Below are 13,893 nucleotides of genomic sequence, written 5' to 3'. Positions count from 1 at the left end.
ATCATAATCCTATACTTCAACTAAACGCATATGGGAGGAAGGTTGCGTATAAATCTTCCGCCGACCCTTCGTTACAGACGCCCTCGACGTCGTCTTGGAATTTATCCATGGACGAGTTGACGACGATACCACGCAGTTCCAGACACCGTTCTACGCTCGAACAAAGACTACGCCGCGTTCTTTGCGGCGGCCAATAAGTCGTTTGTTTCAGGGACGCTCATAATTTTTCTGACACCACCCCTTTTACTTCGAAATAGCTTATGAGGCGTGTTATTCTTCCATAGCGTGTCTAGGTATTTTTACTATTATAGGTGTAAGAAATTCTTGTTTGAAATGAGTTAAATATCAGAATAATATTCAAAGAAGATAATTTAACTCTTTGAACCTGGATCAGATTTCAATTGACATGCTTTCAAGCAACTTGATACCACTGTACCAATATGAATCTCTTGTTTGTTTGACTTGAAACATCTTCTCGAGTTTCTATACTTCTTCTCATTATTTAAATCATTTGAATTCAAATAATTTGACAAATCTAAACGAGATTTTAAAGATATATCCCCGAGTTGATTCGATTTCGATTATATATAAAATTTCCTTTATCCCGAGTTAATTTGGCCCTTACGATGGAGTAAAACTTATTCTTCCCGGTCGTGATTATGATTTCCAACTTCTTTTAATTAAAAGTTTCTTCTAAGTCCAGCAATATCAGTTAAAGAAACCACGAGTCATTGAAATAAAGAAGATCTTGTAGGGAGTACATAATACTTATCAACTTCTTTCAATTTAAAATGGCCTATTAAGGTAGTCGTGCCAGATAAGAAATGATTTACCATGTTACATCATGGTCTGCATGAGAAAAAATCTCGATAAAACCGTTAACAGTTTCCATTTCACTCGTTGACGAGAGGCATGGGATGAATTAATTCGAAAGTTTCGTTCAGCAAGCCCAGCAAAAGGGGAACGAACAAACTGGCTGCTCGTAAGATTTCCACTTTTTACATCGTCGCAAGTCACGCAAGAACAATGCAACTGTTCTGTAAAATGTAACGTACGAAATCGGTCGCAACGCGCTGCCACACGCTGCGATAAATTTAATAGACGTTCCTTGCTACGATTTGTTTTCGCTTGATCGCGATAAATTGTAAACGAGACCTTTCAAGGCGAACTCTATCGATTTCCGCGTTTCTTGCAATTAAACCGTCCGCTTTATAGCGAATTGGCGCTGTTGCTCGTGTGATTCGTGCTGTCCGCTATTTCTCAGCGTACAACGAGCAAGTCGACTGTATTTCTTCGTCGTCGTTTGTCGAGTGCCACTTCAAGGGACGCGTTATTCACGGCTACGAAGAGAAAGAAGCGTTTTATGATTCTCGTCTCGTCGTTGGCCCTTGTCTTCCGGGGTCCCAGGCGGCCGCTCCACTTCCCCAGTTTTCAACGTGAAACGTTCTCCGAGTTCTTGGCAAACGCTCGTGACCGACCGGCGAAACAGCTGTTCCTTTGGATAACAACCATACAACGGCGTTATCCGGCCGCCGTGTTATTACAGTCAAACGATTCCAATTCGCGTACCGTGATCTTCGATTACGAGGTTAGTTACCGTGTTTTTCGCGAGACAGTGCGAAGTAAACGATAAAACGAGAATTGCTCGGTAATTTTGCCTTGGTAAACGGTGTTTAAGTGTCGGAGCAATGTTTCTTTTATGCGGGTGATATGTGCTAATGGATGCTGAAGCTATTGCTTGATGGAAGAAAAATATTTTTTTGGAAGAATACTTTCAATTTCATTATTTAGAAAGATCGCGTTTTTAGGGATATTTTCTAGTTTCAGCGCTTATTTGCCTAATTAAATTACTATTACTAAAATACTTTTAATGTGATCGTTCAGGGAGAGAAGTCTGCATCTTCAAAGTCTTCTGTATAATGAAACTAAAATTAATAGCGAAACTTTTACGAGTACGAGTCACGAATTACAGGTGTAATTGCTAGTTTGGCCATAATTGCTAATAAACCTCTACCGCACGACGTTAAGCAAATCGATAATAAAACGAGTAAAATTTCTATGTAAATTTTGCGAATTACAAGGTAGCAAGCCGTTTATGCAACAGAAATCTACATATATATATATATAGTCTACAACTTTTCACATTCAGTTCATTAATAGCACTAGTTAATCAATTATTACGTAAAAGAATTCAGAATGTTAGGTATACTTATTTTTAAAGCATATATTTAAGTCGAGTAAAACAACCTGGAAGCATGGTAACTCGGTTTCACGAAAGTACTTTCCCCGTTTTCTTTCCTTTTCCTTTTTGCTCTACATGTTTAATGAGAATTATAAAATAACCGAAATGAGCCACAAGATTCTGATCATAATAGAGCTACATGTGTAATTTTCACCGCGATAGGAAAATAATGTACTCCGGCCTTACAATTAAGCAACGCTGGCCTCGTGATTACTTATCGTTAATTAAATCAGCCTCGGCGTTATCTTCCACGAGCCTTCGTGCGTTCCACAACCCCTTCAACGAAGAGTGCCTCTTTCCTCATACAGACTAGTCCCATCTAGTTCTAACCGTGATCTCAAGTGCATGCAGCCCATGTATACCAGAAATCTTGTAATCGGGGAATGTACGCTCGTGGAATCACAAGATGGAACGACAAGTCATCGTTACTGTTTTTACGTCGTTGTTGATCACGTTGGATGAAATGCCGGAACTTTAAAACGTGCATTCCACGTTCGTAACCTATTATAAATATATATCAGAATAATAGACACATTATAGAAATAATTACAGAAATTGTTACATAAAGAGGTTGGAGATGCGAAACGAATTTCTATAATTTGAAAGAAATCAGTTCATCACGGTGATACAAAATATTTCGATTGCTTTAAATTCCATAAAACTGTGGGATCTGCATAGAAGAAGAAATAGTAAGAAACAGAACAGTGAGAAAATTCTTAAACTCCTTTTTGCAGTTACATGGTGAGTTCAATAGAATTAAATAGTGTAAACTGACTGTAAAAAGAAGTTCGTGAAATGTTTCGTTAACACAACTCTGATCCTTAATAGCTTCAGTAACAAGAAAAAATCTACTTCAACTTAGGAACATTATGTATTACCATCTATAATTTCGCGGACAATTTATTGACTGCCAGTGATACTTTCCTATGGATATATTCAGACTAAACGTGTTCTTAAAGTTTCCTTTATTATTAGTTAGCGAAGTTTCAATCCCTTTGCTGTAAAATCGATCTCGTTTCAACGGGATCCAGATAGTTCCTAAGTAAATACTAGTCAGACATTCCACACCTCGATCAGCTCGATTTTTACAGCTGTCAACAAGACCAAAGGCTCGCAGCGGATTTCACCGTACGTGAGTTCCGCGCGATAAACCCCGACACGATAGGATTAAAATAATTTTCGATCTCTTATGCGAGGCGTAAGCGTAAGAGTGTCTCGACTTGCGTCATATAACAAAAGTAGGATAATGACAGAGTAAAGCACTACGGCCGTGGAATGATTTGAATTTTCCCAAGCGACTCTTGCGCAACTCTCGCCGACAAAACGGGCGGGTCTGGTCGTTTACAACCAAGGTGAATAGAAAAAAAATACATTTCAGCACAAAAATATCGAAACACTTACCTATATTTAGCGAAGATTACAGGGGGCAAATATTATAGGTCTATTTTTGTTGATTTTCTAACGTTGATATCATTAAGTAGTTTCTTATGAAGTATGTAGTTAATGGGAATAAATTGATATATTTCAAAATACGAGTTTTGAAATGTAATGGTAGATGCGATTAAATTGATTTTTAAAAGCCAGAATGCAATAATAAAACTAGCGTCTCTAATTATCAAATCTTATAAAATCTTCATCTTCAAATTAAGCTTCTTTTAAATTAACAGAAAAATTCAAGCATTAATATTCAAGCATATATCATTATCATGTCTTTTAACATACGCCTAATTTTAAATTTACAGTCTGCTGAATAGAGCATGTTTTCAAGCTTTTAGGTAAGGGTCCATGTGCCTCTGGCAATCATGGCATAGAGACAAACATAAGGGGTTAAGAAAAAAGGAAAAGCCGATGAGAAAAAGCAACGAAGAGAAAAAGAGAACACGAACAATTGGAAAATCGATAACGGTGGTCGAGATCGAGGCAAATCAAGCGTGCTACGACACGAGTATTTTCACGTTGATGGGATTACGGTCGAGCGTAGGTAACGGAACTGGAACGAGACAAAGAGGATCGCCGATCCTTCGGGTCTTCGTCTTTCGATTCCCATCGGCCGTTTTTTTGTTCGGCAATTAACGATTGTTTTGTTGCCTCTGAATGGACTCTGGATCGACAAGAGGAGAGACACTGTCGACCGAGCGTGGCATTTAACGCAATTTGATGCGATTACTTTTCTCGTGCGGTGCCTCGCCGCTTTCTTCCATCGATCGTGTGCGTCTGCTACGCGTTCTACACGCGCGTACACGGTGCTTAAGTCGATTGGACACGCCTCGAGGTTTGACGCCGACAGACAGAACGGAACGTCAACGTCTTCGAGAGGAGACTAGAAAGAGCACTCTAAGCTTTCCGACTTCACCGATCGTTCTGGATTATTCGTTGAGACGAAAAAAAAACGGAACAAGAAAAGTATCAAGGCTGTCGACGTGATAGGACACGAGATGCGTGGCGTGAAATGTGCTAAAGCGAACCCAAGTCAAGGACTGCCATACGTCGGCTTTCGATTAATTGCTCGAGTGTATATCGCGTCCAGTGGAGATCCTGGATATGTTGCACTTCCTGTTATTATAGTGAATCGATCTCAAGAGGGAAAGAAGTCGAGTGGCAGAGGCATGTTCTTGCAAAGAGTTTCTTGCGTGAGTCACGTGTGCGTTACGTGGAACCTGTCGAAGTTAAGAAATCGAGCCAAGATTTTGATTAATCGTTTTGAAATCGTTCTACGTATATACTTCTGCCAGTTTTTTCTAGAGGTATCTGAAAGTGCCGGTTGAATTGTATTTGAAAAGGTTCGATAAACTTGTCACGGCCGGTTGCCGGGATCTTTCGATTCATCGAAATCTCCTGCGGCTCATTCAGAAAACGGTTCACGTACGCACCTATGGGTTACTCACGTCGCCACGTGGCGTGGCTCGCAAGAAATATCAATTGCGGGCGCGATGGAGCTACGCATCTGTCGAGAGATCGTTTCGCATAGTTGCACACTCAACCGAGAGTTACGCAACTGGTACGCACATTACATCCGCCATTTTCTCGCCGTTTTGCATGTGTCTAGATATTCAATTCATCGGTGGTAAACATAGTTCAAGATGTTAATTAAGCATTAACGCGAGTCGACGGAATGAAGATAATTAACGACGACAGTGAGGTCTTGGAAGATTTATTAGGATGCAAGATAAATTCACTTGATATTTTGACAAGTTAATTGTCTGTTATCTTTGAGTAACTTTATGTCTCTTAGCCTGATTGATTTCTGAGGCGTCGTCAAAATATCTCCAATGTGTAACGCGCGTCGTATCATAAAAATTGATGATACGTCTGAAAGTTAAGTTCGATGGGTGGTTAATTTGCTGCCTCTCTCTTGGTCTTTATCCATGGAAAATCGTAAGTCAGAACCTCGTGACGTGCCTATGCTCGTTTGGTTATGTAACGTAATAATACTCGCGTCCTGCGTAATTGCAGTATCCCATATTTGGACCCACCAACATCCTTTCCATCGCCGTCTCTTTCCTTGCTCGTATAGTCGTGAATTATTAAAACGAAGATGCTCCGAGTAACCCATTCTCCAGGCCTTTCAATAAAGACATTGTATCTATTCATACGCTTATCGCGAACGTACTAGTTGATCTTCCGAGCAGCACTATGTATTAAAGATAAGTACATTTTCCGAGGAAAATTCATCGTTCGAAAGATTTATTCCTTCCCAATGTCGCTTTCTTCTATTCACCGTTTCTTCTCTATAAAACACCGATGAAAATTATTCTTCGATATTTTAATGTTCGACAGAGGATCGTAATTCCAATCAACTAAAGCACGAAGGCCATAAATTTACAAATCACGTACCTCATTTTTCTTATTATTCTTTTCATCTCTCGAAGAATCAATGAAAATTACTCTCCAATAATTAGTTGCTAGAAAGTTACTTCTCAAAACTTATTCTCTATCTTCCTAAACACAGTATAATGTTACTTTTCCTTCGCCAAGTGCATGAGAAATCTATGAAAATTATTCTCCCATATTTCTAAGCTCAATGGAGTATCTCGTAATATCAATTATCTACCGCTCACCGAAGTAGAAAAGTTCATAAATTTGCAAATCGTGGCGCAGGTTTAACCAGCACGTTTATCGGCGTAATACTCGGTCGAGTTTTACGCGAGCTGGCTAATTGAATTGAAGAGCTCAGCTCACGACGGTTGAAATTGAGAAATACACAGCCGCCAGTCACGAACACGCTCAACACAACTAGTCACGACCTCGTAACTATTTCATTGGGCCAACGACTGTCTACTGTCGGCTTGTGTACCGCGTTCTCGTTGTTCCAACTAATTGGTACAAATTAAAAGTGGATCGATTTCACGTGATCCAGAGTAAACAGCCGGGAGAAACGAAGGTTCAAGGACCTTTGGATGCTTAGAGCTGGTGAATAGACGCTCATTGTCAGGGTCTGTGCTTCATGTGCGGGCGTGTACTGTTCGCACGAAAATCCTTAACGCGCTCGTAACGATATTGATTGCCGCTCGTAAATCTGCATTCTAAATGGCACCGATCGCGTCGACTTTCGTAATGGATGTTGCCGCAAACTTCTCATGGAATATACAATAACGGAGTGGAGTAGAGACACTAGTAAATCGATAACCGCAAAGGGACTAAATGAAACTTCTTCTGTGTTGCACTTCGTTAAACGTTTTTAATTATGCACGGTTAAGCAGCAACTTTGCAGTCGACTTCATACTACCTGAAGCTTTTTGTAAAATGGAAGTTTACAAGTCACAAATTAGAAGTTACTAATAACTAGTATCATTCAACGAAAAAGAATGAAATTTTACAAGAAGATTTTGCAAATTACAAATTTCAAAGTTATAAAAGAGAAGTTTATAAAGTGCAATTGTTTACTTGTTAATTCACTGATATTATTCATTCATAAATTATTGCAATTTGTACATTAATTATACGCAACAAGGCTCAGAACTTGCATTGTTAAATTTTATATTGGTTTCTCGTTTTCAATCCTTTCAAGATAGATTTTTTCTTCGAGAATAAAGACAAAATGTAGTCCATTCATAATGGTGCTCCGTATTTCACCAGGTCCTAATAATGCCAGAAAAATTATAAGACGGCAATTAAAAATTATCTTAATCGTTAATTATAATACTTTTCCCTCTTTTTATGGAACGCCTATCTTTGTTTTCTGCGCGTAAATTTTGAAGAGATTTCATCCGAATGGATCAGTTAATGATGGACGACCCCATATTATTGATTGACCAGCAAATATTCCACGTCACGGCATGCGTACAGCTTGTAAATCGTTTTGTCATTCAATAATGATTGACAGAACAACATGGCCTCTGCACAATTTTAGAGCTGCTGTCAACATCATCTGCTCGTAATTCGACTTGTTAAGTGGATCCATTAAGAATACATGGGTGCCATCAACGACGTAGTGGACCCTTTTGAAGGAACGAGTTCTAGGTTATTCCACTGCGAATAAAAGAGAACTACTACTACTATTAAAATTCTTAAATAAACGTGATGATAATAAAAGCATTGATACTACTTTTCTATTCGGTTTTTGTAACATTTTCACAGGCCGCGAGTCTCACTCTTTTGACTGCCATTAGTGTGATTGAACCAGAGAAGAAAGAGCACTGTATTGTTACTAAGAGCGGCATCAAACGTACACGTAAAGAGTTATGATAATGATGAACTGGCTTTTGCCTTTTCACATCATGCCATTATATTCACGTGTCACAAAACAATTTGACAAAGAGATTCCAAATGGTATCATGCGACACGACACTCAAATAAATCCTACTATCTAGGTTCCGATCTACGAACTTTATAACTACAGAATTTCAAAGGACATTAGCGTACCATTCTCTCCGCTTTTCTGCCAGCAAATTTTCTCAGAGATTCAAAAGAAGAGAACACAAACGCACCAGCCCACGCTCCGACGTCGAAGAACCGAGCTCGTAACGAGAATCACGCAACGTTTTCTCGCGGAACCGTCCCCCAACGACTCTTCAGGGACACGTTTCCGGCATTATTAGCGCCACGTGATTCTAAGACCGTTTCTCGGTCGAAACATTACGTGTTGGTCAGAGATAATTAGCTCTCGAACGGGAGATCAGCGAGCCAAGTCCCTTAAGAGCGGATCATCGCGTGTCGTCGACAAGTAAAAGCAGTTTCGTGTTGCGCGAGGCTGCAACTGCGTATTATCGATCCTCTCGAACGCAGTCTCCGAGTCTCGTGGCATGCGGAAAAATGACACGAGACGATGACATGGTAGAACTTACGGAAACCAAATACACAGAGAATCTACGATTCGACGAGTCAAGTTCGTCATTTTTACCATTTCGAGAAGCATTCCTCGGCGAAGGTCGTAAATCTCACGTGGCGCATTAAGAAGGGTACGCGCGTCGTGTTTCGTCGATTCTACACGGCTGATTTACGAAACAAATTCTGCGCTCGGTTAGCCACGCTGGCTGCCGACCAATTATGAAACATGGCCAGACCGAGAAGACGAAGCACCTCTGAATCGAACGGTTGAAAGGGCATTAATCCTTCGGCAAATTCTTCGCCGACGATTACATACTTTGAGAACACGCCTCGCGCCGTGCACGCGTTACACATCAATCCAAGACTCGTTGCATCACTGATTCCTTGTTCCTTCACTCACTGTTAATACGAACGAAGGCGAAAAACACGACGAGAGATGTTGTGGCTTTTGTGTTGAGGACGATTCGCGTATTCCGTATGCATTGCTCTGGTTATCGGCTACATCTTTCGTCGGGAATATTAATCATCTGCCCTCTAGAGATTTTTGCAATGTATGAGCAACTTCAGCACGCTTCAGCATGAAACTATTTGAAACTACAAATTTCTTCCTGAGAAGAAAGACGTTACGAATGTCTGCGAATTTATCTTTGCGGTAACTTCTTTTTCTTTCCTATCTTTTTATCCAGGAAAGCAAAACCAAATAAAAATTTTCACATTATCATCGTCGTGGTAGCAGCATCAATGACATACGAGAGGTTAAAAATTGTAATAGTCGTCGATATTTCAAAGATACGAATTGCACGAACGAGCTTTTACGTAGCTACCCCACATTTCACGTTTTTCACATGTCGATATCACAGATGTCATGAAGTTTACGAAATTATATATTTTTGCAAACATATCTATACAATAGCCTTTTCTTTCCTCTCCCATATTCCAAAAAAAGGAAAACCAAATAAAAATGTCCATATTGTCATTGTCATTGCCATTATCATCGTCACTGTGCCGGTGCAACTGCAATAAATGTCACCTAAATATCAACATTTCAAAGATGCAAGGAATTGAATGAAAATTGAGTAGTAACATCAAACAAGCTACTCTAAAGCAAGCCCACATTTTCCAATTCGCATATAGAGCAAACACCAGATGGCAATACAATAGAGGCTGTAAATATTAGACGTATCATTAAATCCGATGACCCAACCCGTGTTTCCATTACCCGCGTGTGGCGGTCCATTTAACTGCGGTCGCATATGAAAACTGATATCCTATCGAATCACCAAAACAGTGGAGGCCGTTACGATAATTTCTACTGGGATTAACCCGATGAAAATTTTAGTTGTTGCTTCGGTGAGTGCGCAAAACCAAGTCTAACGATACCAGTCGCTAACTAACGTTAATGATCGAAGGCTCATGAGACGCACAATTATCGTCAGTGGGCCTATCCACGCGATAACACGTGTTCCAATCCATTCGTGGCGATGCATCATCGATGCAAATGATCGAATTACGTAAGATCGTTTCCTCATGCAAAGAGTACCAGCTAGTTAAGTCATTGTAAATTTTATCAGTGGATCTCGACGATGATATCGTTGCATGAAGAATCGTGCTATACGTTTCCCGTTTATTTTTGCCTAATCCCGAAAAATCACCGATTGTCACACTTCGTTACGTCCTGTTGCTGCGTGTTGGAATATCAATGCTCAGCATTGGTGCATCGAATCCTTTGTCACGGTTCCAGGGCCGTGAAACACCGTCACGAAAGGAATTATTGGTTCTATGTACGTATAGAGAACAGAGTGTAGGAGGGAGTGTAAAAAATTATGGAAATTGGGGAATTGGTTTCAGTCATCGCGTAGCTCGCAATGAAAAGAATTTTTTTTAATAGATCAATGTCGGTGTGCTGGTACCGAGGTTATTCTCTGGGTTAATATGCATATAGATTGATACGAATGAGATTAATATTCCCTCTGAAATATCATAGAGCTCGTGCTACACTGTTATTTTTAGTATTCGCAAACAAGATCTTTGGAGAGATCATCCGGTACAAGTGCCTTTTCCTTGATCTAGAGATTCTGATCTAATAAACTTATAGATCGATAATGAACCATTGCAATGTACTTGACCCATAAGAGATACACGAGTCAGAAAATATATTTTATTAATCTCTTTCCATATGTTACACTTGGATATAATTATAACTTGCACAATTAAATTGGAATAAATCGTCGACTCATTAAGCAAGGATATCATTTGCAAAGGTATATTCACAACTCGAGAACGCAGGCTAATAGAAATTCGCTACGCATGGTCGCTATCTTCGTCTTTGGAATACTTAATTAACGATAATTGCTGAGAGTCAGATTGCCGATGAAATCGTCATATGCAGATAATTTTAATAAGCTTTTCGCGTCAATCGACGATATAAGCAATTTGGACACGTCGAATTAATTAAGGCCATGACAATTCGCTAGCAATGGTGCGTGCAACTGAATCAGACAGGATGCTCGACAAAAAAACAAAACCGATTCACCGTAACCGTGAAATAAAACGGATTTTACTCGTTAATTGATTACGGGAACTCGACGAGGTAGCACGCGTGCGCGCTTATTATCAGATCGTCACTCATCGTTGCCGCATTCAATAAAATGAAAAGTTCCCGACTTTCCTCTTATTTTATTCGAATGGGATCACTGTATTTCGATCGCAGGTGCTGTATAACTAGACAAAATTAATTTTTTATATTTAATCAATTGTAATTTAGAAAATTGTATATATACATTTTTGGCTGCAAGTATTACCTGGGCAAAATTATTCTTTATCGAAATCTAATACGATTTAGTGGATTAAATATAAAGCGAAAAGTTATTAGAAACTTATTGAAAACTTTGGGATTACTATTTCGCCTAGAACTTGTAAAGAATCGAGTATGAACGTGAAATCGTTCGCAAAATTTCCATTTATGCGGTAACTACTGGAAATGGTTGTATGCGGCCTTGGGATTATCGCACCGGCAAAAATATATGCGTCATTGTAAAGTGTCACTTGTAAGTGGAGCAGTTGTTACGCTGGCTACTTTCCGGCGTTTCAACGTTAAAACGCGTGTAACCGTGTCGTATAAAACACTTGTGTTTTTGAACGGAACGTATAGATACGTTTTAGAATCCTTTTATATGAATATTTGGACGAAGAAAAAGTTCTGAAAAAGTACCTGCAATTTCTAAGAGATAAATTTAAAGAGTCTTTAGGAAACATTTATTTCTAATACGAAACTTTTTAATGTAAATGAAAAAGTTTTGCTGTATGGATCACGTCGGAGTCACATCTTTTATGATCGTAGAACAAATAAATGTTGCATGCTATAGATGGTATATTTAACTTTTGAAATTTATATTCTGCAACAAATTCAGGTTCACGAAGATCGAATTCAGCGAATTGTGCGAATTCAGATCAAAAGTTCTGAAAAAGTACCTGTAATTTCTAAGAGATAAATATAAAGAGTCTTTAGGAAACATTTATTTCTAATACGAAACTTTTTAATGTAAATGAAAAAGTTTCGCTGTATGGATCACGTCGGAGTCACATCTTTTATGATCGTAGAACAAATAAATGTTGCATATTATCGATGGTATATTTAACTTTTGAAATTTATATTCTGCAACAAATTCAGGTTCACGAAGATCGCGAGAAACGTGCGTGCGAATGTAAATGAATTTAAACAAGTTTCCTTAAGATAGCTTGCTTTTGAGTAACCAACTATAATAACGAGGAGCGTCTGCTTAGAACGTTGAGCGGCGTGTGCTTTAGGCAAAAACACGTCTGATCTTCAATCTGGGAGTGTGTCTTATCTCCTTGCGCGTCTAACTAACTAAAAGAGGAAACCACTAGTGAGAGCACGACATCGTGATTATCTAAACAACAAAATCTAGAGAGAGAGAGAGAGAGAGAGGTTCAGGTCTATCTGAGCAAGGGAGTTACGACTTGTGAGCTAAATCTAGGAATTCACACTTTCAAGATTTATTTTTGATCTGATGGAAACAAAGTTCTTCCTGCAACGAATAGAGAAAAGAAATCAAACAACCCACCAATCGTAAAATAGACATACAGAATAGAATCGCAGGTTTACAAACTTTTCACTAAGATTCGAGAAGAGAGATTTCTTCTCTCTAAATTCAATATTTGAATATGGTTACCACCAGTTACTCGATTAGCTTGACCAACATGGCTATCTTCCATCACGCAGAATACACAAGATGCGAGGGAGAAACCAGAAATATTTCGCTTCTAGAGACTCGAATATTTCGAATTCTCAATGCCTGATTAAATCGTCTATAAATTTAGATATGTTTCCTACATTTCTGCAGTTTATGTTCAACGATTATTATGATGTTCTCATGTTTTGCATTTTTACTATACAAATTTATTTTCTTTATCGATTAACTAACCCTCTATAAACTTAGACCTCTCTTCTTTACATCTTTTGCCATTTATCTATGGCTAAAAATTCCTATGATTTCAAGAAAACAACTATAATTCGTCAAGCAAATTTCTATGATCTTCATACATTTACTACCCGTTATTAACTGAATTTCTATGTTCACAAAAATTCCTATAATCTATCAACATATTTTTGCAACTATTACTTTCCACGCGTTACATTACACCGTACCATCAATCTTTCAGGGGAATAATATTTAGCTCGATTAAAAAGCAAATAGGGGATGAAAGGCGGCAACACATGGTAAATTTCGATCGACCATGAGGGTCAACGATTGGTCGATCAAGTTCAGCAGCCAGTTAACCGACGGTTAGCCTGCTGTCCTGCGTCCGACTAACGACTTAATGACGGGAATTCGCCACTTACGGGGCTCCTCCTTTTCTCTTCTTTCGTCGTCCATCTTTCTCCTCTGCATCTTCGTCGGCGAATAGCGTCGGCAAATAGCATCGGCGTAAAACGAGCCAGCCAACGGTCAAGTAACAATGTCGAAAATTGGACGAGTCTCAACAGGGATCTCTATTAACCTCCGGAGTACCATGCATCGTGCAATTACGTTGGAAGGAATAAATTCAACTCGACAAATTGTGTGGCGTGTTGGTCAATCTCTTTGCATTAAACAGGTCCGGGATTTCTTCTTATGTCAGGAAGAAACGCGATATCATCGCATAAAATATGCTCATAAATCGATTACCATCGTAATCTCGGTGTAAGCTATTGATAAAGATCGATGATTCATTTCCGTAAATCATATGTAAAATCTTCTTCACAAGGAAGTATTACGATGCTTGCAGAAAATGAAGTAAACGTCAAATATTATTAGGAAACCATTAAACGTTTAAGAATTATTATCACGTTTAAGACCTTAGATTAAGATATTATATAGATT

The 13,893-nt window shown here is 38.9% G+C and overlaps 1 protein-coding gene and 1 long non-coding RNA gene across 7 annotated transcripts in view; both read right to left on the bottom strand.

Moving 5' to 3' along the window:
- LOC100644032 (tensin-1) overlaps window positions 1-13,893 on the bottom strand; it is a 180,520-nt gene that overhangs the window by 129,027 nt on the left and 37,600 nt on the right. The gene's annotated exons all lie outside the window — the stretch shown is intronic.
- LOC125386244 lies at window positions 5,378-8,518 on the bottom strand. Its single transcript, XR_007226219.1, has 3 exons — window positions 8,105-8,518; window positions 6,077-7,711; window positions 5,378-5,970 (listed from the first exon to the last, which is right to left on the bottom strand). It is a non-coding gene; the product is annotated as an uncharacterized LOC125386244 (long non-coding RNA).

The sequence above is a fragment of the Bombus terrestris genome, chromosome 13, assembly GCF_910591885.1.
Source record: "Bombus terrestris chromosome 13, iyBomTerr1.2, whole genome shotgun sequence".
NCBI lineage: Eukaryota > Metazoa > Arthropoda > Insecta > Hymenoptera > Apidae > Bombus > Bombus terrestris.
Note: the sequence above shows the minus strand (reverse complement) of the source record. Positions and strands in the feature narration are given on the sequence as shown.